Here is a 27,130-nt window from a genome sequence, read left to right as displayed (position 1 = left end):
CCAGTAATTCTCGATTCGGCCTGCCTGAGAGTTTTGTTTTGTTTTTTTTTTTTTTTGAGATGGAGTCTCGCTCTGTTGCCCAGACTGGAGTGCAATGGCATGATCTCAGCTCACTGCAAACTCTGCCTCCCAGGTTCAGGTGATTCTCCTGCCTCAGCCTCCCAGGTTGCTGGGATTACAGGTGCCTGCCACCACATCTGGCTAATTTTTATGTTTTTAGTAGAGACGGGGTTTCACCATAGTGGCCAGGCTGGTCTCAAACTCCTGACCTCAAATGATCCACTTGCCTCAGTCTCCCAAAGTGCTGGGATTACAGGCATGAGCTACTGCGTCAAAAGCTTTTAAAACATATTGAGATGTCTTCTTTCAGGAAGACTGAGTAGAGGTACTTTTCTCTATTCTGCTAAGTACAACCAAAACTCTGGATGTTACATTTAAAGCAAACACAAGAAGACTCTGACAGGTGGAGAGGCAAAGGCAAAGCAGTGAGGAACATTGGGACTCAATGAATGACACTGTGATGAGTTCCCCGGGCTTTTGTTTGGCCACATACATCAGAGAGTTTGAGCTGAAGAAGCTGGCAGCTCAGAAATGGCAATCGGCACAGGCAAAACAAAAGCCTGCTGTGTCTAGCCAAAAGACTGGGAAAGGGGCTGCCTAGCAAAATAGAAAACTTTTAGACAACACCTGCTCTATTTCAGCCAAACACCATAGAAAAACACTGTGCCCCGTTCCTGTCCTAGCCAGATGAGGCGAAGGAGGGAGGGAAGCCAAGACTTCCACCCTTGTCAAGCTGTAATGAAGTGACTCAACTCCCCCTGCTGGGGTGGTGTCCCCGCCATTCCTAGCAGGGAGCTGGGACTTGCATCCTGTCAGGTGATGACAAGCCCTGCACCCACTCCCACGGTGTCAGTAGGGGTGCGTGGGGAGCAGTGAGGAGGCAGTCTCATCCCTCCCAGCTGGGGACTTATCTTCAGTGGCCTAGTGGGGAGATGGAGCTCCCACATCTGCTCAGCAATAATGAGAAACCCACGCCCTTCAGGTGTCAAGAGAAGCTAAGTGGGGAGCCAGGACATCTACCTCCACCTGGAAGTAATGAGGCAGCACACTCTCCCCTTGTGTCCTCCGGCTTCCCCTGCTACGGCAGTGTCAGTCAAAACCAGATAAATCAGGAGATTTAAATATGATCCTAGGTCTCATAATACCTACAATTTCCATATTTCAATTGAAAATCATTTTTCACATCAAAAAATGAGAAGGGAATTCAAATAGGATTTTGTGTGTGTGTGTGTGTGTGTGTGTGTGAGACAAAGTCTCACTCTGTCACCCAGGCTGGAGTGCAGTGGCGTGATCTCGGCTCACTGCAACCTCTGCCTTCCAGGTTCAAGCCATTCTCCTGCCTCAGCCTCCCAAGTAGCTGGGACTACAGGCACATGCCACCATGCCTGGCTAATTTTTTGCATTTTTAGTAAAGACGGGGTTTCATCGTGTTAGCCAGGATGGTCTCGATCTCCTGACCTCATGATCTGCCTGCCTAGGCCTCCCAAAGTGCTGGGATTACAGGCGTGAGCCACCACACCTGACCCAAATAGGATTTTTAAAAAGCAATCATACTATCCGGGCACGGTGGCTCACGCCTGAAATCCCAGCACTCTGGGAGGCCGAGGCAGGCGGATCACGAGGTCAGGAGATCGAGACCATCCTGGCTAACACGGTGAAACCCCATCTCTACTAAAAATACAAAAAAATTAGCTGGGCGTGGTGGTGGGCACCTGTAGTCCCAGCTACTCAGGAGGTTGAGGCAGGAGAATGGTGTGAACCTGGGAGGCAGAGCTTGCAGTCAGCCGAGATCGCACAATTGCACTCCAGCCTGGGCGACAGAGTGAGACTCCATCTCAAAGAGAAAAAAAAAAGCAATCATACTTTGGAAGTCTGAGGCAGGAGAATCCCTTCAGCCCAGGAATTTGAGAGCAACTTGGGGAACATAGCAAGACCTCATCTATATAAAATTTAAAAAAAAAATTAACCAGGCATGGTGATGTGCATCTGTAGTCCCCGCTACTTGGGAGGTTAAGGCAGCAGGATTGCTTAAACCAGGAGTTTGAGGCTGCAGTGAGCTATGATCATGCCACTCTATTCCAGCCTGGGAAACAGAGCAAGACTCTGTCTTTAAAAAATAAATAAATAAAATAAAAATAAAAATAAATTTAAAAATGAATAAATAAAGCAATTAATAGATACCATGACGACAGAAGTGTTAGAATTATCTGACAAAACATTTAAAGTAATCATCATAAAAATGCTTCAACATGCAAATGTGAACACACTTGAGACAAATTAAAAAAATAAAGTCTCAGCAAAGAAATAGAAAATATAAAGAAGAACCAATGGAAATTTAGAATGGAAATAATAGTTGAAATAAGAATCCAGAGGTGCCCTCCCTGCCTGAGGAGAGGGAGGTCATGGCGTGAAGCTGCCGCTGCTGCTGCTTCTGCAAGGTCTCAGGGCTGGGCTGCAGCCATGTCCTACTGCTGGCAGGAAGGGAAGGATCAAATCATATTTGTAACCAAAGAAGACCAGGAAACTCCAAGCAATGCAGAATCGGTGGCTGATGAACCCAATGATCCATACGAGGAGCATGGATAGATACTGCCAATGGAGACATTAACTGGAACTGCCCATGCCTTGGGCGAATGGCCAGTGGCCCCTGTGGGGAACAGTTCAAGTCAGCCTTTTCCTGCTTCCACTATAGCATGGAGGAGATCAAGGGGTCAGACTGTGTAGACCAGTTCCGGGCCATGCAGGAATGCATGCAGAAATACCCAGACCTCTATCCCCAAGAGGATGAGGATGAGGAAGAGGAAGAAGAGAAGCAGCCAGCAGAACAAGCAGAAGAAACAGCTCCCACTGAAGCCACTGCAACCAAAGAAGAGGAGGGGTCAAGTTAATGAAGGCCACAAGGCACTGGGCTCCAGTCCTTTTGGAGTGGACCTTTTGCAAAAAGCCTTGTTGTCACCTTCCAGGAAAGTGTCTTTCCCTCTGTTGTCCTGTGCACTGTAATATACAAAATAACTTATTTTGATGATCAGGGGTCTTGACCTCTTGACATATACACTGAAAAAAAAATGGGGGTTGTATGTATGTGTGTCCTACCTAAACCTGTAGCTACCACTTTTGAATTCTCTTTTCAGATTGCCCTGAATTTTGCCACTTTTAAATCATGTGCTGAATAAGCTCAGCAACTAAAAACCATTACCCAGGAAGGTTTCTTGTGAGTGAGCTGATTTATTCTGATTCATTATATTCCTTTTGGTAGATTTTGTACCCCTTGGGGAAATAATACAAGTAACAGAAACAAAAACATCTTCTCTTAAAAATGCTGGGGTGGGGCCATATCTACTAGCAGAGGCCAGATGGTCAGATACGATTTCTGCAAACCCATCTTGACCTTGAGTATGTGAAGGGGTACTGTACTTCATTCCTGATACATTTTGGTTTCCATGTTGGTGTGGAGCTCCTGGTTTTCTGTGTTTGGACGGTGAAGATTTGGACCCTCGCATTCACAGTCCCTTTCTAAGTGAAGGGAGAGGCTGGCTTGGCTGTTCCTTGTTATTCCGAAAGCCCTGGTTTGGGGCCCATGTTCACACTGGCTCTCAGTCTGGCCAGGTGCAATGTTCTTGAGAGGTGGGGACCTAATTATTACCAGAGTAGCAGCAAGAGAGGGAACATTGTGAATTAAGTATTCAATTAAAAGGAAACATGATTTCTACCTGAAAAAAAAAAGAACCCAATTGATGGGCTTAAAGAAGGCAGGAATAGAGGAAAGAATCAGTAAACTGGAAGATAAAACAATAGAAATTCCCAAATCTGAACATCAGAGGGAAAAGACTAATAAACAAATAAACAAACAAACAGAACTCCAGGGTCCTGTGGGACTATAACAAAATATCTAACATTCATATAATCATAGTCCCAGAAGGAGATGAGAAAAAGGGTGGCAATGATAATGTGCTTTGAGAGATAATGGCTGAAAATGTCCCAAATTTGGCAAGAGACCTAACTCTACAGAATCAAGAAGCTGTTAACCAAACAGGATAAGCCCCCCAAATATACACCAAAACACATAATAATTAAACTCCTGAAAATGAAAGACAAAAAATGTTGAAAGTGTCAGAGAAAAACACCTTACCATAATGGGAATGATAGCAGATTTCTCACAGAAAACATAGAGACAAGAAAATGGCATTATATTTTTCAGATGCTGAAAGAAAAGAACTGTCAGCCCAGACTCTTATACTCAGTGAAAATATCTACAAGGAAAAAAAGGAAAACAACACATTCTCAGATGAACTCGTACAGGACTCTGTGCTGAAATCTACAACATGCTGATGAAATAAATCAAAGATGTAAATAAATGGAGAGTGTTTATGGATCGGAAGTCTCAACAGAGTAAATATGTCAATTCTTCCCAAATTAATATACAGATTTAATGCAATTCCTATCAAAATATCAGCAAGATGTCTTACAGATATAGACAAGACTCTTCTAAAATGTATAGGGAAAAGTGAAGAAACTAGAACAACTCAATTTTGAGAAAAAGAGAATAAAATGGGAGAAATTGACCTACCCAATTTCAAAACTACTATACATTAATAGCTACACTAATCAAGACTTTGTGGTATTGGCAAAGGAGTAGACACATAAATCAATAGACTAGAACAGAGAGTCAAGAAATAGAAATAGAACCACTCGAATATTCTCAGGTGATTTTTGACAAAGGCGCAAAATTAAAGCATTTTCAACAAATGGTGCTGGCACAATTGGACGTCATAGGCAAAAACTGAACAACCTAAACCTTATGTCTTATAAAAAAGTTAACTCAGGCTGGGCATGGTGGTGGCTCATGCCTGTAATCCCAGCACTTTGGGAGGCCGAGGCAGGCAGATCATGAGGTTAAGGGATTGAGACCATCCTGGCCAACATAGTGAAACCCTGTCTCTACTAAAAATATAGAATCTTTTGAACCCGGGAGGTGGGGATTGCAGTGAGCCAAGATCGCACCTCTTCACTCCAGCCTGGTGACAGAGCGAGACTCCGTCTAAAAAACATACGAACAAAAAATTAACTCAAAATGCTCCACAGACCATTAAATGTAAAATGTAAAACTACAAAACTTGTAGAAAAACACATTAGAAGAAATCTTCAGGATCCACAGCTAAGCTAAAAGTTCTTAGACTTGTGACTAAAAACATGATCCACAAAAAGAAAAAACAATGAATTAGACCCCATCAACAGGAAAAATTTTGTTCTGTGAAAGACCCTGTTAAGAGGATAAAAAGACAAGGAGAAAATATTTGCCAGCTACATATCTTACAAAGGACTAGTATTTAGAATATATAAAGAGCTCTCAAAACTCAACAGTAAAAAGCAGACCATCCGATGAGAAAATGAGCAAATGACATGAGGAAACATTTCATCATCAAATAGATGATACAGATGGCCCATCCGCCTGTGAAAAGATGTTCAATATTACTAGCCATCAGAAAAGTGCAAATCAAAACCACAATGAGATATCACTGCACAGCCATCAGAATGGCTAAAATAAAAGACAGTGGCAACACCAAATGCTGAGGAAGACTGCAGAGAAACTGTATCACTCATATATTTCTGGTGGGAATGTAAAATGATACAACCATTCTGGAAGAGTATGGCGGTTTCTTAAAATACTAAACATGTAACTACCATAAACTTGAGTAATTGCACTCCTGGACATTTATCCCAAAGAAACTAAAACTTATTTGCCTACAAACAACCTGAACATGAATGCTTATAGCAGCTTTATTCATAATAGCTCAACGCTGGAAACAACCAGATACCCTTTGATAGGTGAATGAGAAACCAACTGTGGAATACTACACAGTAGTAAAAAGGAATGCACTAGTGCTATTCCCAACAATCTGGATGAGTCTCCAGAGAATTATGTGAAGTAAAAGCAGTCCCAAAAGGTTACTAACCGTATGACATTTATATAACATTCCTGAAATGACACAATTATAGAAATGGAGAACGGATTAGTGGTTGCCAGGGGTTAGGGATGGGGGAGGTGAGAAGGAAAGGGGATGTGGCTATAGAAAGGCAACGTTGGTGATGGAACTCTTCTGTACTTGATTGAATGAAATGCTAATCTGCAAGACACATCCTCTTCCTGGAGAAGAGAATCCTGTGTGTAGAGCCCCCCAAAACTGAAAGAACCTGGGGAGTTTGGGGACAGCGAGTTCATTTTTGCTGGAGTGCTGTGGTTCAAAATATGAAGGAAATGTCATACCAACAGCCTAAGGAGTTTGAACTTTTCCTTCAAGACATTTAGAAGCAAAACAATATATGACAAGATTTAAAACAGTGTTTACCACATCTTGGGTGTTACCTGAAGTGACTGTAAATGGTACAGAAATGTACCATTAACTAATACCTCCTCGAAAGCAGAGGGAGCTAGCTGCGGCCTCGGCCAGGACAGTGCTGTGGCGGGCTGAAGGGCTCCTCAAGTGCTGCCAGAGTGGACTCAGGCCGAGTAGGTGCTGAGAGCGAAGGCTGCTAACATGTTGTCACCTCTCAGTTTTGCCTATTGGAAAGTCTTCAGTAAAGGTTGAAGTTACTTTTCCATATCATTTTATTTTCTGGATATTGGACTTGAATTGTCTTTTATGGGCCTATTTCAGAGCCCACCTGAAACGAAGTAGGTGAGAAGAATGAAAGGGACAAAGGAGAGGTGGAAAGGTTGATAAACAAGATGGGAAGAAAAAGGAAGGGAGGGAGGCAGAGGGAAGGAAAGTATCAATGAACTTCTATTTATTCTACAAAGCCCATCTTAACTGTTCCTTCTTTTCTGAAGCTTTCCTGTATCCCTTAGCCATATCTAAGCATTTCTTCTTCTGGGTTCCTACAGTATTGTCTCCATATCTCTATTAAGGCATTTAACACTATATTCTTTTTTTTTTTTTTTTTTGAGACCGAGTCTCACTCTGTCACCCAGGCTGGAGTGCAGTGACAAGATCTTGTCTCACTGCAACCTCCACCTCCTGGGTTCAAGTGATTCTCCTGCCTCAGCCTCCCGAGTAGCTGGGACAACAGGCACGTGCCACCACAACTGGCTAATTTTTGTATTTTTTTAGTAGAGATGGGGTATTGCCATGTTGGCCGGGCTGGTTTCAAACTCCTGACCTGAGGTGATCCACCCACCTCAGTCTCCCAAAGTGTTGAAATTACAGGCGTGAGCCACTATGCCTGGTCCACTATATTCTATTGAATGAATTCAGGTGTCCTTCACTTAGACTTTGATCCCTACAAGGGCAGGACCACTGCGATATTCACTTATATTTCCAGCACCTAGCCCAGTGGCTTTAAAACTTGGTTGCGCATTGGAATCATAATCAGAGCTTTAAAAAAATACTGATGCCGAGGACTCACCACTCCTGGACTGGATTCTGATGTAACTGGTCTAGGGTGTGTCTGGGTTTCAGGATTAAAAACAATTTTTTGTTGGAGATAGGTTGTCGTTCTGTTGCCCAGGCTGGAGTGCAGTGGCAAGATCATAGCTCACTGTGACCTTGAACTCCTGGCCTCAAGCAATTCTCCTGCCTTGGCCTCCCAAAGCACTAGGATTACAGGTAGGAGCCACTCTGCCTGGCCTGGATTTTAAAAACTCTCCAGATAGTTCCAATGCAGCCAATATTGTGAATCACTTTCCTAACCAAAGCCGAATTATGGTAGGAGGAGGTCAGTAAGTGATGAGTAAGTAGATGCATCCTGCCTTTAACGCACCACAGTTCTGACCCAACATGACTGCATTCAGAGTTTCATGTGATGCTAATTCATTAATATATTCAGGAACTATTAATTAAACAATAATGTGGTACCAGGTATTATGCTAGGCCAAGCCACTAGAGATGGAAATGTGAGTAAGACTCCCAATTCTCCCCTTGTTTTTGATATGCCTCAGGGATGGCTGGGGCCTGTCCTAGTTCATCCAAGAACTTTCTGTCCTGCTGATTAATTGTCCAGCTCCAACAGCAATCATTTCCCTAGTGACTGACAGCAAATCTTACTTCTGGCTGGTTCCTCGGGCAAGTGTTATCTAAGGATAGACTCTATTTACTCTCAGAGAGAGGAAGTTCCCAGGGGGTGTGGGCAAGTCAAGAAACCACAAAGAAAGTGGTCTTGTCTAGATCTCTCCAAGCACTCCAGAAGTGAAAGGGAGATGATGCTCAGGTGGAGACCAAAGTCCTGTGCAGCTCAGACAGGCCTCCTTATGGGTGTGTATGTACATAAAGAAAATGTAAGGCCGGGCGTGTTGGCTCACGCCTGTAATCCCAGCACTTTGGGAGGCTGAGGTGGGCAGATCACCTAGATCAGGAGTTTGAGACTAGTCTGGCCAATATGGTGAAACCCTGTCTCTACTAAAAATACAAAAATTAGCCAGGCATGGTGGCGGGCACTTATAATCTCAGCTACTGGGTGACCTTGGCTTGGCATGAGAACTGCCTGAACCTGGGAGATGGAGGCTGCAGTGAGTCGAGCTCGTGTCACTGCACTCCAGCCTGGGTGACAGAGCGAGACTTGTCTCAGGAAAAAAAAAAAAAAATCTTCATCACCCATGATGATGTTCATCATCATAGGTAAATGGCATTTCCTTCCCAACCACTACGGTCCCATGCTCAGACCTGCTTCAAAACTCTGCACTACAGGTGACTGAAGACCAGAGATGATGTCCAGGTTGGGTCACCCCTGTTCTGTTCTGCTGTGGACTTTGACAACATCTTCTCTCATCCGCTATCACAGTTTCCTAACTGGTCTTCCTGCTCCTGGTTTTGGCCCATTTCACATAGAGGCCAAATGATCTTTCTAAAACCACAAATCCAATCCCCCTACTCAAAACTCTAATGGCTGGCCACTGTTGTCAGAATATACAGAAACCCCCTGACCCCACATACGTGATACAAGGGTAACAGCCCAAATAAACCTGGACTGTTTTGCATCCAGTCTACCTCTGGTATCTTTTTTTGTGTGTGTGTGTTTTGAGGCTGACTCTCACTCTGTCACCCAGGCTGGAGTGCAGTTGTGCCATCTTGGCTCACTGCAACCTGCACCTCCCACGTTCAAGCGATTCTCATGCTTCAGCCTCCTGAGTAGGTTGGATTACAGGGGCCCACCATAAAGCCCAGCTATTTTTTAAAATTTTAGTAGAGATGGGGTTTCATCATGTTGGCCAGGCTGGTCTCCAAATCCTGACCTCAAGTGATCCACCCGCCTCGGCCTCCCAAAGTGCTGCTGGGATTACAAGCTTAAGTTACCATGCCCGGCCCCATGATCATATTAAAAAGAAATTCAAGTCCAATATCCAGAAAATAAAATGATATGGAAAAGTAACTTCAACCTTTACTGAAGACTTTCCAATAGGCAAAACTGAGAGGTGACAACATGTTAGCAGCCTTCGCTCTCAGCACCTACTCGGCCTGAGTCCACTCTGGCAGCACTTGAGGAGCCCTTCAGCCCGCCACAGCACTGTGGGAGCCCCTCTCTGTCCTGGCCGAGGCCGCAGTTAGCTCCCTCTGCTTTCGAGGAGGTATGGAGGCAGAGGCGCGGGCGGGAACCGGGAATGCGCGCTGCGCTCGCGGGCCAGCGCCAGTTCCGGGTGCCCCAGCACTGCCGGAATTCTCACCGGGCCTCAGCAGCCTCCGCCCCTCGGGACCTGCAGCCCGCCATGCCTGAGCCTCCCCCTACTCGTGGGCTCCTGCGCAGTTGGAGCCTCCCTGACACGTACCGCACACTGCGCCACTGCGCCAGGTCCCATGACGGCCCAGGGGTGGAGGAGTGCTGGCGCACAGTGCAGCACTGGTGGGCAGCTTCACCTGCAGCCCCTGTGTGGCATCCACTAGGTGAACCCAGCTGGGCTCCTGGGTCTAGCAGGGACTTGCAGAACCTTTATGTCTAGCTAAGCGATTATAAATACACCAATCAGTACTCTGTATCTAGCTAACCTAGTGGGGACTTGGAGAACTTTTCTGTTTAGTTCTGCGTCTAGCTAAGGGATTGTAAACGCACCAATCAGCACTATGTGTCTAGCTCAGGGTTTGTTAAACACCAATCAGTACTCTGTGTCTAGCTCAAGGTTTGTAAATACACCAATCAGTACTCTGTATCTGGCTAACCTAGTGGCGACTTGGAGAACTTTTCTAGCGCTCTGTGTCTAGCTAAAGGATTGTAAACACACCAATCAGCACTCTGTGTCTAGCTCAGGGATTGTAGACAGGGAATGCACCAATCAGCACTCTGTAAAAATGGACCAATCAGCTCTCTGTAAAACAGACCAATCAGCTCTCTGTAAAATGGACCAATCAGCAGGATGTGGGTGGGGTCAGACAAGGGAATAAAAGCAGGCTGCTGGAGCCAGCAATGGCAACCTGCTGTGGTGGTTTTCTGCAGTGTGGGAGTTTTGTTTTTCTCACTCTGCAATAAATCTTATTGCTGTTCACTGTTAGGGTGTGTACTGTGTTTGTAAGCTGTAACACTCACCGTGAAGCTTTGTAGCTTAATTCCTGAGGCCTGTGAAACCACGAACCCACTGGGAGGAGTGAACAACTCCCGATGTGCCACCTTAAGAACTGTGACACTTACTATGAAGGTCCGCAGTGCGCTCCTGAGGCCAGTGAGACTGTGACCCACCAGAAGGAAGAAACTACGAACACGTTAGAACATCAGAAGGAATAAGCTTAAGACACACCATTTTTAAGAACTATAACACTCAACGTGAGGGTCTGCAGCTTCATTCTTGAAGTCAGTATGACCAAGAACCCACCAATTCCAGACACAACACCATCACAAAAAACTTATTCTCCCATTTGTCACCCCCTAGTGCCAGCTACAGCATCAGCTGCTCACCCTCAGATTTCTCTCTCTCAAAAACTTCAGGTTCCCTTGGTTCCCTTTTAATTCCCTTTTCCCTTCTCACCCACTCTTCGATCTTTCTGATTTATTGAAGGGTATCATGTAATTTCTAATACAAATCAGCTTAGCTTTCCCAGTGTCCTCTTTTCTTTATTCATTACTCCAATCAGCTTGACAAATGCCCAAGAGATAAAACAGGTCTACTCTGGAAATAGAGGCAGGGTGCCAGGCAGTGGCTAGTTATATGTCAATACATTTGAGCCATCACACAGAGCTTTTTCCACCTGGTGTTACCTTACTGTGCAGCCTCATCTGTGATTCTCCACTCTCTCAAAATAGGCCCTGCTTGTGTACACCGCATACCTTTACAAACGCTGCTCTCCTGCTGGGAATGCCTGTTCCCGTCCTCTTACCCTGGCAAGACATTCAGTTCTTTACAACCCAGTTCTGATGTCACTTCCTTTTAGGCATTCCTCCGTCCCACCGGGCTGGGTTAATTCACTTCCTTCTCCAGAGCTTTGCTGAACTCTGCACACACCTCAGTTGCAACCCTTATAAAGCTGGGTTGTGGCCAGGCGCGGTGGCTCATGCCTGTAATCCCAGCACTCTTGTTTGTAGAAAATCCTGGGGAATCTACAAGAAAACTTTGAGAACTCACAAATGAGTTACAGGGACCCAAGTCCTCAGTTTGGCCTTGGAGGGGTCCCTCTGTCTCCTGGCCCTGCTCCCCCTTTCCTGCGGCACTTCCTAGCACCCCTCCTGTGTGTGGCTCTTTGCAGCCGCAGGTGGAGCACCCACTTCCACGCTGCCTACTTTCCCTCTCTGCTCCCTGCCTGTGTAGAGCCTTTGGAGAGCTTCTGTCTCATCTTCACCTCATCCCTAAAGTCCTTAAATAAGGGGCACATTTATCAAGGATAAGAGTTGGACCTGTGTTATCTCATTTAATCCCCACAGCAACCCTCGGAAGTGGGAACTGTAATTATCACCCCATTTTTCAGATGAGGCCCTGGGAACCTACACCCCTAGTCCAAGCTCACACAGTTATGAGGCCCACTGGGCTTGAAAGCAAGGGCTGCTGCCTGACTCCAACATCCAATTTCTTAACCTGAAAGTTGGAAAGAGAAGAGAGGCCCAATTCCAATGCTTCCTCCCCTAGCTAGATGTATCTCTTCTTTCCCTGATCCAGACTCCAAGGCTGATAAGCTATCAGTGCATAGAGCTGACTCTGTACTGTGATCATTTATGTAGAGCTTTTCTCTCCCCTGTTTGGCTGGAAGATCCGTGGGAGCAGAGGCCCCATCTTATTCAGCTTTGTAGCCTCACATGCTAGAACTGCTTGGCACATGGTAGGCATGCACATTGCACGGCTTCAGAAAGAGTGAAACGAGATGGTTGAGGGACAATACACTAAAGAGAACAAATGTGTGTTCCCTTTTGCATGCACAGGAGATATGGCCTCACTCATATTTGGGGTGTCAGGACGATGTGGCTAGAATGTATCATGGGGGAAGGCCATCCCCCTCCTTGCTGACAATGCCCTCTGTGTCCCCTCAAGGCTGCAGAAGAGTTATCCTGGAGAGAAGGGCCCAGTCTTCAGGGCAGGGATTTGTGCACTCATATTTGTTTACTGTGTGTTTGGCACAGTAAAAAATATTTGTTGAATGAATTTGCTGTGTGACTCTGAACCCTTCTCTCTACTTCTGCAGGCCTCCTCTGTTAAACAAAGGGATTGCTCAAGATCGGGGATTTTGCAAACATTCCCCTTTCCCCCTTTTCTTGGTAGCACAACTACTGGTTTATGTAACAGTTTAGATAAGACAGATAGAAGCAGCTTGCTGCTGTAGCTGGAGTGGAGTGGTGGAACCCAGAGCCATGTCTACTTGACTCTCCCTTTTTGCCCCAGACTCCCCAGAGGCCCCTCAGAGCAGCTTGAGAACAGTCAAGCTGGAGAAACTCTAAAATGCCTTGAAATTCGGAGAGCTCTGTAAGGAGTGTCCACATTTTTTTTTGAGACAGAGTCTCGCTCTGTCACCAGGATGGAGTGCAGTGGCAACATCTCAGCTCACTGCAAGCTCTGCCTCCTGGGTTCACACCATTATCCTGCCTCAGCCTCCCGAGTAGCTGGGACTACAGATGTCCGCCACCATGCCCGGCTAATTTTTTTGTATTTTTAGTAGAGACGGCGTTTCACCATGTTAGCCAGGATGGTCTTGATCTCCTGACCTTGTGATCTGTCTGCCTCGGCCTCCCAAAGGGTTGGGATTACAGGCACGAGCCACTGTGCCCGGGCTTTTTTTTTTGTTGTTGGGAACAATCCCCCCAAAATCTGGCCATAAACTGGCCCCGAAACTGGCCACAAACAAAATCTCTGCAGCACTGTGACATGTTCATGATGGCCATAATGCCCAGGCTGGAAGGTTGTGGGTTTACTGGAATGAGGGCAAGGAACACCTGGCCCACCCAGGGCAGAAAACCGCTTAAACGCATTCTTAAGCCACAAACAATAGCATGAGCAATCTGTGCCTTAAGGACATGCTCCTGCTGCAGTTAACTAGCCCAACCTATTCCTTTAATTTGGCGCATCCCTTTGTTTCCCATAAGGGATACTTTTAGTTAATTTGATAGCTATAGAAACAATGCTAATGACTGGCTTGCTGTTAATCAATACGTAGGTAAATCTCTGTTTGGGGTCTCAGCTCTGAAGGCTGTGAGACCCTTGATTTCCCACTTTACACCTCTATATTTCTGTGTGTGTGTCTTTAATTCCTCTAGTGCTGCTGCGTTAGGGTCTCCCCGACCTAGCTGGTGTCAGCATTTTTTTTTTTTTTAAGACGGAGTCTCACTCTGTTGCCAGGCTGGAGTGCAGTGGCTCGATCTCGGCTCAGTGCAACCTCTGCCTCCCGGATTCAAGCGATTCTCCTGCCTCAGCCTCCTGAGTAGCTGGGACTACAGGCGCACCACCACGTCCAGCTAATTTTTGTATTTTTAATAGAGATGAGGTTTCACTATGTTGACCAGAATGGTCTTGATCTCTTGACCTTGTGATTTGCCCACCGTGGCCTCCCAAATTGCTAGGATTACAGGCATGTGCCACTGTGCCCGACTGGAGAGTCTGCATTTTAAAAGAGTGGCTCTGAAAAGAGAAAATCCTTTTCCATACATTTGGACAACTATTATTTAATGTGCTTGAATGGTGGAATGTAAGGGCCTTGATTAGAAGTGAGAGGGTGTAGTGTTGTCTTAGGATGGAGAGTTTATGTTTCCCAGGGCCTCCAAACTCCCCTGGGTCTAGGGGGCCACTAGTTCTGCCTTACCATTTGTGCAAGTGAGCCCTGACATGCAGCTTGCCAGCAGACACTCGGCTGCTGTACTTTCCCGTCAGCCTGCCATGTTCTTCTAAGTGGCTATCTGCTTCACTCCTACTTTTCCCCATTGATTTTTCCCTCCTCTTGCTTTCCAGAACTCACAAAAACCTGCACTGGTTCTAAGCATTTTACATAGTGCTGTGAACTTGCTGGTGGAAGTTGAATAAGTGGATGTGTGATAGGCAAATTGCCCTAGATTTCGATATTTTAGTTAAAATTCCACACAACACCTGGGATATATAATCACACAGGAACCACTTAGCTTCTTGTGAAAACAATCACAGAGTCTAGGAAATGGAAAAATAATCATAGTTTTCATAACTTGTTCCCATGAGGACCTGCTCAATGCTGGGAAGTTACAGCTGTGCACACTTCCAGCTGTGGCTGCACCCACCCTCACTCCCACCCTGTCCTGTGCCTCCTGCTACATTGCTATTTACCCAGTTCCTCAACAGGTTCCTATACAGGCTGTAGGTGCTCAAGAGAACTATTAAGTGACTATTGTTATCCAGCTGAGATGCTCCCCTGTACAATCCGAACAACTACACCATCCATCACTGGAATAAAGGATTACTGGACTTTTAAAGAGAAACTGATATACTTATGCTCATAGCAGCATTATTCGCAATCACCAGAAGGTGGAAGCAACCCACATACCCATCAGCAGATGAATGGGGAGACAGAATGTGGTCCTCACATACCATGCAATATTTTTAAGCCTTAAAAAAAGAAGGGCATCTGGCACGTGGTACCACCTGGATGAACCTTGAGGACATTCTGCTAAGTAAAATATGACAATCAGAGAAAGAGAAATACTGCATGATTCTACTTATATGAAGTCCCTAGAGTCGTCAAATTCCTCGAGACAGAAAGTGGAATGGTGGCTGCCAGGGGCTGCGGGAAGGAGGAAAGAGGAGTTAGTGTTTGATGGGTACAGAATTTCAGTTTTGCAAGGTGAAGAGTTCTGGAGGTGGATGGTGGTGATGGGCACATGATTGTGTGGTTGTGAATGTAGTTAGTGTCACTGAACTGTGCACATAAAATGGTTAAAGTAGTAAGTGTTATGGGTAGATCTAGGTATAGATATAGATTTTTTTTTTTTTTTTGAGATGGAGTCTCGCACTGTTGCTCAGGCTGGAGTGCAATGGCGTGATCTCGGCTCACTGCAACCTCTGCCTCCCAGGTTCAAGCGATTCTCCTGCTTCAGCCTCCCAAGTAGCTGGGATTACAGCTGCATGCCTCCATACCTGGCTAATTTTTTTTGTATTTTAGTAGAGTCGAGGTTTCACCGTTTGCCCAGGCTGGTCTTAAACTCCTGAGCCCAGGCAATCCACCCGCCTCAGCCTCCCAAAGTGCTAGGATTATAGGCATGAGCCACCACGCCTGGCCCTGTGTTATGGATATTTTACCACAATTAAAAATAAATAACTAGATGAGAAACTAAACAGCTCCTTAAAGCACTTTGACAAGGTCTAACATTAAAGGATTTGTCAACTTAAGGGCATCTTAAAAAGAAATCCTCCTGGGGATTCATGGTAGACTGAATGGAGGTGTCTTGCGGTAGAGAGCAGTGCATTGATTGAGTTGTTACACTTTAAATCAAATTTTATTATAAACTCATATTCCCACGCCCAGATACTTCGGGAGCAGTGACTCACACTCTGTTTAACATTTAACTTGATTTCTCCTCATCTCAGTTAAGGAATCGGGGATTGGTCTCTTTTATGCTCCTGGGGAAGCAGGATTCTGAATAAAACTAACTGTCTCTGTGGTTGGTTTTCTTTTTTTTGTTATTGACATAGAACAATCGTAAAATTATGAAATGCAGCAAAATAATGTGTACATTATTATTCTACTTATATAAAACAGAGAAATGCAGGGGGAAAAAGTGGATCTTTGAGAGGTAGGCCACCCTTCCCTGGGGTTGCTATAATGAACCTCAATTTCTCTGTTCTTTAAGTTCAGCACAGTCCGATAAAGGAGGGCAAACAAGGTTTACAAGAGGCAGCCCGACAAGAAGGGTAAAACCAGCATGATCTTCCCTGCACAGGATGACGGAAACCAATTTACTGTCTCAGCTGTGTGTCTAAGGCACATTTTCACCTGCTGGTGTGCATGGGCAGCCCTGCAGCTCCACACCTCCTCTTGCTGGTTGCCTACTGGAGTGGCTGCAAGCTCTGCACCGGCATCCTCATTCCTAAGCCCCTTGCGTACCAACAAACAGGACCCTCCACCTCAGCAGTACTGTTCTCACGGAGGACAGGGATTCTCAGGACAGTGATGAGGTAACCGGCCTCAGAGACAGGCAGCTTTACCAAGACTATACAGCAAGTCAGGGTTGGAGTTGACAGTGGTACTTGGGGTTTCTTAGACCCAGGTCCAATTCTTTTTGGAATCAAACCACTAACATTTATAGCAGGTACCCCGGGCCAGGCGTGGTGCTTGGGGATTGATAGGTATTGTTTTATTAAAGTCCCACCATAATGCTAGGAGGTAATTACTATTACAATTATTTTTCCAGATTCCTTTTACTGAGTCTTACAGAGCTTAAGTAATTTGCCAAAAGTCATGGAACTAACAAAAGGCAGAATCCGGATTTTAACCTTGGTCTGTGTGACTACTCTATCTGTTTGTAGGCAATACTTCCTCCCTTCCTGTTTCAGAAGAGTTTTGATAAAAAAACATTAAGTTACCACAATTAAAATAAATAAGAAAGAAACGAAACAGCTCCTTAAAGCATTTTGACAAGGTCTAACATTAAAGGATTTGTCAATTTAAGGGCATCTTAGGAAGAAATCTTCCTGGGGATTCAGGGTAGACTGAGTGGGCGTGTCTCGCAGCAGACACCAGTGCATTGATTGAATTGTTACACATTAAATTAATTTTTTTTTTTTGAGACGAAGTCTCAACTCTGTTGCCCAAGTTGGAGTGCAGTGGCACAATCTCGGCTCACTGCAACCTCCACCTCCCAGGTCCAAGCGATTCTCCTGCCTCAGCCTCCCAAGTAGCTGGAACTGCAAGCACGTGCCACCATTCCCGGTGAATTTTTGTATTTTTAGTAGAGACGGGGGATTTCACTATGTTGGCCAGGCTGGTTTCGAACTCCTGACCTCGTGATCTGCCCACCTTGGCCTCCCAAAGTGCTGGGATTACAGGCGTGAGCCAGGGCGCCCGGCCCATTTGTTTATTTTTAACTGTGATAAAATACCTACAGTATAACACTTACCATTTTAACCATTTTATATGCACAGTTCAATGATACTAACTACATTCACAACCATGCAACCATGCACTCATCACCACCACCCATCTCCAGAATTCTTATAATAATCCATTAATTCATGTGCTAGATTTGTGTGGTTTTCTGGAGTCACTGCCCCCTGAGGTATTTAGGCATGGCAATATGAGTTTATAAGAAAATTTAGGCCAGGTGTGGTGGCTCACTCCTGTAATCCCAGCACTTTAAGAGATCGAGGCAGGCAGATCACGAGGTCAGGAGTTTGAGACCAGCCTGGCCAACATAGTGAAACCCCGTCTCTACTAAAAATATAAAAAATTAGCTGGGTGTGGTGGCTTATGCCTGTAATCTCAGCTACTCAGAAGCCGAGGCAGGAGAATTGCTTGAACCTAAGAGGTGGAGGTTGCAGTGAGCCGAGATCACGCCACAGTGCTCCAGCCTGGGCAACAGAGCAAGACTCTGTCTCCAAAAATAAATAAATAAATAAGCAAATAAATAAATAAGGCTGGGCACTGTGGCTCATGCCTGTAATCCCAGCACTTTGGGAGGCCGAGGTGGGCGGATCACTTGAGGTCAGGAGTTTGAGACCAGCCTGGCCAACACGGTGAAACCCCATCTCACGAAAAATACAAAAAATTAGCTGGGCGTGGTGGCCCATGCCTATAATCCCAGCTACTCAGGAGACTGAGGCAGGAGAATCGCTTGAACTCGGGAGGTGGAGGCTGCAGTGAGCCGAGATCATGCCACTGCACTCCAGTCTGGGCAACCGAGCAAGACTCCATCTCAAGAATAAATAAATAAATGAGAAAGAGAACTTTGCTGTGTGTCCCTCATATGTGTCCTGTCCCATCCATGGCCCCCACAAGAAACTACCGTCCTGACTTTTAAGGAATCACTCTTGTGTCTTTTAAATTTTTTTTTTTTTTTTTTTTGAGATGGAGTCTCATTCTGTTGCCCAGGTTGGAGTGCAGTAGCACGATCTCAGCTCACTGCAACCTCTGCCTCCTGGGTTCAAGCTATTCCCCTGCCTCAGCCTCCTGAGTAGCTGGGACTACAGGCACCTGCCACCACACCTGGCTAATTATTTTTTGTATTTTTAGCAGAGACGAGGTTTCACCATATTGGCCAGGCTGGTCTCGAACTCCTGACCTTGTGATCCACCCACCTCGGCCTCCCAAAGTGCTGGGATTACAGGCATGAGCCACTGCGCCCGGCTTAAAATTGTTTTTTTCCTCAAATGTACATACCTAGATACTACATTCTTGACCATTCGAAAAATTTGTTGCCTTTTAATTCTTTTTAAATGTGTGGGTTCCTCATTCATCCTTTTACTTCCTTATACTTTTTCCTTGAAAGAATCTGGAAGTTTGACTGTTGCATCTCCCTTGGGCTGATGTTGCTGACTGCACACTTGAAGTTCTGTTCAACACACTACTCTGTCCTGTGGTCGTCCTGAGAATTGCCAGCTGAATCCAGAGACTGGCTCAGGCTCAGGATTGATCCCTTTGGTCAGACTGCAGGTAGGGCTTGGTTTCTCCATGTGGTATGTAATGTCTGGTTGTCTCATTTTCTAATAATCTTAGCAGCTGTTATATTAACACCTATATCTATTCCTCTGTTCCCTTAAAAATTAAAAAATGTTTTCTAATTGTGTAAAATATATATAATACGGAATTTACCATCTTAACCATTTTAAAGTGTACAGATCAGCAATGTTAAGTACATTCATATTGTTGTGCAAACAATCTCCAGAACTCTCTTTATCTTGTAAAACTGAAACTCTATATTTACTGAACAACTCACCATTTCCCCCTCCCCCAACCCCCGGCACCCACCATTCCACTTCCTTTTTCTTTTTTTTTGAGACTGAGTCTCGCTCTGTCACCCAAGCTGGAGTGCAGTGGCGCCATCTTGGCTCACTGCAACCTCTGCCTCCCGGGTTCAAGCGATTCTCCTGCCTCAGCCTCCTGAGTAGCTGAGATTACAGGCACCTGCCATCATGCCTGGCTAATTTTTGTATTTTTGTAGAGACAGGGTTTCACTATGTTGGCCAGGCTGGTCTTGAACTCCTGACCTCAGGTGATATGCCTGCCTTGGCCTCCCAAAGTGCTGGGATTGCAGGTGTGAATCACTGCACCTGGCCCCACTTTGTTTTTCTTTCTGTTTTTTTTGGGGGGGGTTTGTTTGTCTGTGTGTTTGTTTTTGGAGACGGAGTCTCTCTCTGTTGCCTGGGCTGGCATGCAGTGGCATGATCTCAGCTCACTGTAACCTCCGCCTCCTGGGTTCAAGCAATTCTGCTGCCTCAGCCTCCTAAGTGGCTAGGACTACAGGCGTACGCCACCACACCTGGCTAATTTTTTTGTATTTTTAGTAGAGATAGGGTTTCACCATGTTGCCCAGGCTGGTTTCGAACTCCTGAGCTCAGGCAATCCGCCCACCTCCGCCTCCCAAAGTGCTAGGATTACAGGTATAAGTCATCACACCTGGCCGTTTTTTTTTTGTTTTGTTTTGTTTTTTTTGTTTTTGAGACAGAATCTAGCTCTGTCACCCAGGCTGGTGTGCAGTAGTGGTACAACCTCAGCTCCCTGCAACCTCCGTCTACTGGCTTCAAGCGATTCTCCTGCCTCAGCCTCCAAAGTAGCTGGTATTACAGGCACATGCCAGCATGCCCAGCTAATTTTTTGTATTTTTAGTAGAGACGGGATTTCAGTATGTTACCCAGACTAGTCTTGAACTCTTGACCTCAAGAGATTCGCCTGCCTTGGCCTCTCAAAGTGCTCAGATTACAGGCATGAGCCACCGCGCCTGGTCTCCACTTTCTGTCTCTATGAGTTTGAGTACTCCAGGGACCTCATACGGGCAGATTCATACACTACTTGTCCTTTTGTGACTGGCTGATTTCTCTTAGCATAATGTCCTCAGGTTTCATCCACGCCATAGCATATCACAGGATTTCCTTTCTTTTCGATGCTGAATAATATTTTATTGTATGAATACGCCACATTTTGTGTACCCATTCATCCACTGAGGGACACTGGCTGCTTCCACTCTTTGGCTGCTGTGAATAATGCTGCTATGAACATGGGTGTATAGACGTCTCTTCAAGACCCTGCTTTCAATTCTTTTGGGTATATACTCAGAAACAGAATTGTTGGGTGGCATGATAATCCTATGTTTAATTTTTTGAGAAGCTGCCATACTGTTTCCCATAGTGGCTGCATTTTAGATTCTCATCCTTTATTCTCTTTTAATGTTCATTTCCACCACTCACCACTCAGGGAGTGTTCAGTGCCCTCAGCTACCCATATTGGGATCCAAAAGGTAATGTTTCCTCTAATAGTTCCAAACTGGGAACTACATGCAAGTCCAGTAACAGGGGATCCATTAAGTGGTAGATCCCTAACATGGAATCCCAGGTAACCATTTAAAATATTGTTGTGGAAGAGTATTTATGACATGAAAAGATGTCTCTAATACTTGTTTAAGTTAAAAAAAAAAGGAGGCTACAAAACAGAATGTGTATGTGTAGATAAATCCATAGTTTTTGTAAAAAGACAACTGTCTATTAGTAGGAAGAGCTGTCTTAACTAACCTTCACTTAACTGATTCACTGAATTAGCCAAAGTCCCTCACCCCTGTCACTTGTAAAACACAGCGACCCAGCAGCTTTTGTTTTCACACCTTCTGCTCCCATTCAGCTGTACAATGAGTAAGAGTCACCTTAGTCCCAAGTTAGTTGTTTCCAAACTTGTTTATTCCAGTTGTATTATATATGGTATGAATGAATTATACATGACACAAGAAGGTGAAATACGAGCGCAAAAAGGTCTCCATGGGAACAAAGTCAAATATTTGGAGAAGATGCCTTAAACAAGTGTTAAATTAGGGGTGGATAAGACAAGGGTAAAAGCCTGGGACACCACCTCTTGGAGAGGAACTATCTTTCTGAGTTATCACCCTGGAGCGTCAATTCCTGTCCCCTTTATTGTCCTGAATGTTCACAGCTCTCCATGGTAAGTGATCAGTCACCTTACACTCACCAAGTATGCAGAGTCAAGAGACTATTTTCATTCTGTTGCAAACCTTCAGGTCAGCATATTATAGGTATCTATGGAATTCATTCCTGCAGGGGCAAACATGTGGCATTTGTCCTACCATTCTCCCATCCTAAACCCATGGCTGATATCACAAACCCATCACCAGATTCTATCCTGGTAAATCCACACTGTAGTATCAGAACTCTGGTTAGCCACAACAAATCAACTGGAGCTGACATGTCATGTGACATGAAACCTATGCTGCCTCCCCAGCCTCCTCAGGTTACAGAAGGTTTTTAAAAAATCAGGTAGAAAATTAAACATATGCAAAGTGTCTAAAGTCCTGGCCTCTGGGCCCCTGGCCTGAATATACTGTTTTGTATGTGGTAAGTATTCAGTGTTCATTGAATGAATGAATGAGTGAATGAATGAATGAATGAATGAATACTTGGGGAATGCATGGTCTCCTGCTTTCCAAAGCTCACCATTCAGTCTTTCTCCCTCACATCATCCATCTTAGTTTCCCCTGACAGCTGTGCTCTGAATTTCCTCCCAGTCTACAGGACAGCAGAAGGCCATAGTGCCCAGAAATCCCACCATTACCGACTGGTTTCTTTTGGATGTAATATCCCATTCAGGGTTATTTGCAGGTAACCTCAATACTAGAATCACAAACACCTAATAACTTCTATCTATCTTCAGGAAGGTTGTGACACACCAACAAAATGATTCTCAGAAGACTGCATTACTAACTGCGAAGCACTCTGCCCCAAGAAGTGGGCTGTAAATCAGACTTCTTGTTGTGTTTCACTGCTGTACAGCTTTTGGAAAGCACCAGCCAGCCTCTCTTCTTCCAGAAAGGAAAAAAATGCTTCCATCTCCTTATTCTGCTTTCCCCTCCCCCTCCTGTTTTGCAGCCTCTGGAGTTCGTCGAACATATCTGACCTGTCCCTGAACATTCTCCCTTCTGCCTCTTTGCGCTGTTCTGTCTTCCCACACCACCCTTCCACACACCCCACGCTGACACACTGAGACCCTGCCCGGCCCCAGGCCCAACTCAGAGGCCACCCACTTTGGCAGAAAGTCTACCATCTCTCCACGTGACAGTCCTTTGTAAGCACCTTCAATTTTCTTTAGCACATTCTACCTTATTTTGCTGGTCTAAAGTAGTAACAGTCCAGGGCGGCCAATGTTTATTGAAAGCTTTGAGTGTGCCAGTCACCATGTAACGGGCTTACATGCCGTTGTGGTTTGAATGTTTGTGTCTCTCCAAAATTCATGTTGGAGCTTTGGGAGGTGAGTAGGCTATGAGGGCTCCACCCTCGTGAATGGGATTAATGCCCTTATAAGGGAGGCTCCAGAAAGCTGTCTGGCTCTTCTGTCTTTTCTGTCATATGAGAACACATTGTCCCTTCCATGTCTTCCATCACAGGAGGACACCCTAGATGGCACCACCTATGAGGAGGGAACCCTCCCCACACACTTAACCTGCTGGCACCTTGATCTCGGACTTCCTAGGCTTCAAAGGATATAAATTTCTGTACTTTATAAATTATCCAGTCTCGGGTATTTTATTAAAGCATACAAACAGACTTGTATTCTCTCCTTTATCTTGTAAACCTCTATAGCCATGTACATTTTATTGAGGCTCAGAGATGCTAAGGAGCCCAAGGTCACACAGCTAGTAAGGAACAGGGCCAGGCATTCATTCATTCATGAATTCATTAATTCATTCAATCAATATTTACTTATTTATTAAAGGCCTATAATGTGCTAATCATAGTCTAGATATTGGGAAAATAACAGTAATCAAGTCAAAGTGCTCGTCCACAAGGAGCTACCATTCTAGCGGGAAGAAACATATCCTAAAGAAAAATACAAGTCAATAAATACTGTGTCAGGTGGTGATAAATGCTATGGGGAAGAAAGAGGGTAAGTGATAGCTTAAGTGGGTCTGCTGTTTATATAGGGTGGTCAAGGTGATCTGGCAACATTTGAGCAGAGATCCAAAGGAAGTGAGTCATGCAGAGATCTGCAGGAAAAAAACATCAAAGAGGTGGCAACAGCCTATGCAAAGACCCTGGGGTGGGCACATCTTTGACATGTTAGAGAAGCAGCAAGGAGTTTAGTGTGGCTGGAGCTGAGTGAGTGAGGGGAGAGAAACTGAGGTGACAGGGGTTAGATCATGGAGGGCCTTGCGGTTATGGCAGAAACTTCGGTTTTGACTTTTACGAAACAGGGAGCCACTAAAGGACAGCTCCCGGAACCCATGTCCTTAATTGCTATGCTATACTACTGATGGACCACATGAATGAATGGCAAAAGGTACTTGGGGACTTTTTCTCATTAAAACCAGCAGGATGGTGGCCAGAGAGTCTAGAAACAACCCATGGAAGGGAAAGATGTGAGTTAACAAGGAGGGCTAATTGGGAAGGGGGGAAGTGCCCATCGCCTTGGTTGCCGGGAGTCTCTGTGGTTCCCACAGCACAGGACTGTGTGGGGCCCTGTGATGTGTGGGGCCCCAGTGGGTCTTCTACCTGGATTTGCAGAGTAGATTTTCCAGGCCTGCCCCAGATGGGCCTCAGCCCTTCCATGAAAGGTGTCCTTTGCTAACAAGAGGCAGTGAGAAAAAGCCAATGTTTGCAATGACTCACCAGAGAGAAATGAAAATTGTGCCCAGACTGGAAAATAACTCATCTGAAAGTGACACATTCGCCTCCTATATATATATATATATACACATATATAAAACTTTTTCTTTTCTTTTTCCTTCTCATTTGAAGGAAGGCAGAGCCTTCTCACATACACTGCTTTACAGCAGGAAAATCTACTCCGCAAACTTCTGAAATTCCTGTCCTTATTCCTGTCACAATTCTCTCAGAGGCAAAAGGACATCATATCTGGGGAGGTGGCCATCTGATGGCAGGACAGCAAGCGTGTGCCCTGGCATTCCCAGGACAATCCCAATAGCAAGTATTCTTCTGATTGGCTGCCCCCCCTACCCCGCCCCACTGCCAACTAACCAGCTATTCTCAAACTTGGGAGTGCATACGTTAAAATGCAGATTCCGGGAACTCTGATTCGGGAAGTCTGGGAGGAGGCTCGGACACTGCATTTTAAATAGAGAATCTCCAATGATTCTGATGCAGGCTGTCTAAGAAATACTTCCCCAAACCACAGGAATAGTCCCAGTAGCCCCAGCCTTCTGCATCTACGCTTAAAGGATGAAGTGATCCCAATCCTTTCTCGGACCACAGAGAGGCACGTTTTAGCTCCTGACAGAGGTCAGAATGCTCCTGGCCAAATCGGAGTCGTGGAGAATCTTGAAATCCCAGTCCTTGCCCCTGGCCATCCCAACTCTCTTCATTTATCTTCCTGACTTGAGCTTCCGGACTCTGCCCAGCATTTGCTGTCTGGGTCATAGCCAGGAAGGCCCTGGTGCTGGGGCATGGAGCTGCCCTGGGCCTTCGATACAAGCCATAGCTGGAGAGGGAGCCAGAACTTGCCTAAGCCTCTGATCATGAAGTATAACAGAAATGTCTAATTGTGATTATGAAACACTGTTTCACATCTTAATTTGTTGAAGCTACATGTTGACAGTAGGTACTCCCTTAGCAGGTGGAAACAAAAGGACCCCGCTCTATTATTATTGTAATTTACTGGAATAAGGAGCCACCAGATGCAGCCCTGGCTCACACCCCTTCCTCATGAATTACAAAGCTGGTCTTAGGGCCCTGTCAGTTGCTGGCTTTGGGCACCAACATTGCTATTTAAAATCCTCCTGTGGTGCATTCCACTTCGTTGAGATCTCTGCTCAGACGCCATCTTCCTTACCCACTGGTCTAAATGACTCTCTTCCCCAGTGCCCCTCTCTTGTTATTTCTAACCTCTTAGCCTACTTTATTTCCTTCAGAGCATCCACCACTATTTGAATTACAAATTGATTTGTTTGCTTGCTACTTTATCGTCTGCCTTAATCCATCTAGAAGGTAAGTTCTTCAAGAGCTATGATCTTGTCATGTTCAACACCGTATTTTGATGCCTTGCACATAACAGGCACTCAACTGATAGTTTCTGAATGAATCAATCAATGATAAATGAATGAATGTTACAACGCTCTGAGGGCCCTGGAGTCATCTCTAACCGCATGATGCTCTACTTATTGGATCCAGTGGTCTTTGGGGACTAAGCAGATACACAAAAAATAACAACAGCTGCTTTTTTTTTTCTTTTGAGACAAGCTCTTGCTCTGTTGCATAGGCTGGATGGAGTGCAGTGGTGCAATCTTGGTTCACTGCAACCTCTGCGTCCCGGGCTCAAGCAATCCTCCCACCTTGGCCTCCCCAGTAGCTGGGACTGTGAATGTGCACCACCACACCTAATTTATGTAGTTTTTGGTAGAGATGGAGTTTCACCACGTTGCCCAGGATGGCCTCAAACACCTGGGCTCAAATGATCCGCGCGCCTTGGGCTCCCAGAGTTCTGGGATTACAGATGTGAGCCACTGTACCTGGCCAATAGCTGCTTTTATTTAGAGCTTACTGGGTGTACTGGGTGTACACACCATCTCATTTTATCCTCAGAGTAGTTTTGCAAGGTTGGGATTATTAACCTCATTTTTTAATTTTTCATTTTTTTGAGACAGGGTCTCGTTTTGTCACCCAGGCTGGAGTACAGTGGCACATTCAATAATTCACTGCAGCCTTGATCTCCCGGGCTCAAGCAATTCTCCCATCTCAGCGTCCCAAGTAGCTGGGACCACAGGCACACACCACCAAGTCCAACTAATTTTTGTATCTTTTTTGGTAGAGACAGAGTTTCACCATGTTGCCCAGGCTGCTCTGAACTCCTGGGCTCAAGTGATCTGCCTGCCTCAGTCTGCCAAAGTGCCGGGATTACAGGCATGAGCCACTGCACGTGGCCCTATTAACTCCACATAAGAGGTGTAAAAACCAATGACAAAGTCACCCAGCCAGTAAGGGAAGAGGTGGAATTCAAACTTAAGTCATCTAATGCCAAAGTCTTCACTGTGTCTCATGACAACTGCATTTGATGTGATCTACCATATGTTGACACTGGGATAGGATCCAGAGACAAGTAAGACAAGGCCCTTAACCCCAGAAGTTCAGGGTCTATCTGGGCAGTGCAGCAGAATAAGGATGAGCAAGCAATTAGAATTCACCTCTACATCTGAGCCTCATCCTTTACTAGCTGAGCCTCAGCTCCCTCCTCTATAAAATGGAGTACTAATTCACCAAAATAATGGAGTAATAAGTCACCAGTCCTCTGCTATGTGAGGAGACAGCAAGAAGGCAGCCACTTGCAAGCCAGAAGAGGCCCCGCACCAGAGCCTGGCCACAGTGGCACCCTGATCTCAGACTCCCAACCACCAGACCTGTGAGAAGTCAATGTTTGCTGTTAAGGCTGCCCAGTCCATGATATTTGGTTATATATAGCAGCCTGGACTAAAACAGTAGTGATTCTGGAAGTTAGGTCTACTAGCCAAACACTGTGAACCACTGCTACATTTAATTCCATCACACACATCA

General features: G+C 45.3%; 2 protein-coding genes and 1 pseudogene across 27 annotated transcripts in view; 1 reads left to right on the top strand and 2 right to left on the bottom strand.

Moving 5' to 3' along the window:
- The window catches only part of HRH1 (histamine receptor H1), a 128,446-nt gene that overhangs the window by 26,136 nt on the left and 75,180 nt on the right, over positions 1–27,130 (bottom strand). For 4 of the 26 annotated variants that reach the window (XM_077993452.1, XM_077993455.1, XM_077993459.1 and 1 more), the window contains exon 1: positions 11,305–11,382. The exons of 16 other annotated variants lie outside the window; for them this stretch is intronic. The gene's annotated coding sequence lies outside the window, so the exon portion shown is untranslated. Of the gene's footprint in view, positions 1–9,817; positions 9,975–11,235; positions 11,410–27,130 lie in introns of those variants that run through there. 6 more of the 26 variants (XM_077993457.1, XM_077993461.1, XM_077993460.1 and 3 more) reach the window with 6 other exon arrangements.
- The window catches only part of ATG7 (autophagy related 7), a 392,778-nt gene that overhangs the window by 308,215 nt on the left and 57,433 nt on the right, over positions 1–27,130 (bottom strand). The window lies entirely within an intron of this gene.
- LOC106996824 (mitochondrial intermembrane space import and assembly protein 40 pseudogene) lies at positions 2,382–3,046 on the top strand (annotated as a pseudogene).

This window comes from Macaca mulatta, chromosome 2, assembly GCF_049350105.2.
Source record: "Macaca mulatta isolate MMU2019108-1 chromosome 2, T2T-MMU8v2.0, whole genome shotgun sequence".
Lineage (NCBI taxonomy): Eukaryota > Metazoa > Chordata > Mammalia > Primates > Cercopithecidae > Macaca > Macaca mulatta.
This window is presented reverse-complemented; position numbering and strand designations above follow the sequence as displayed.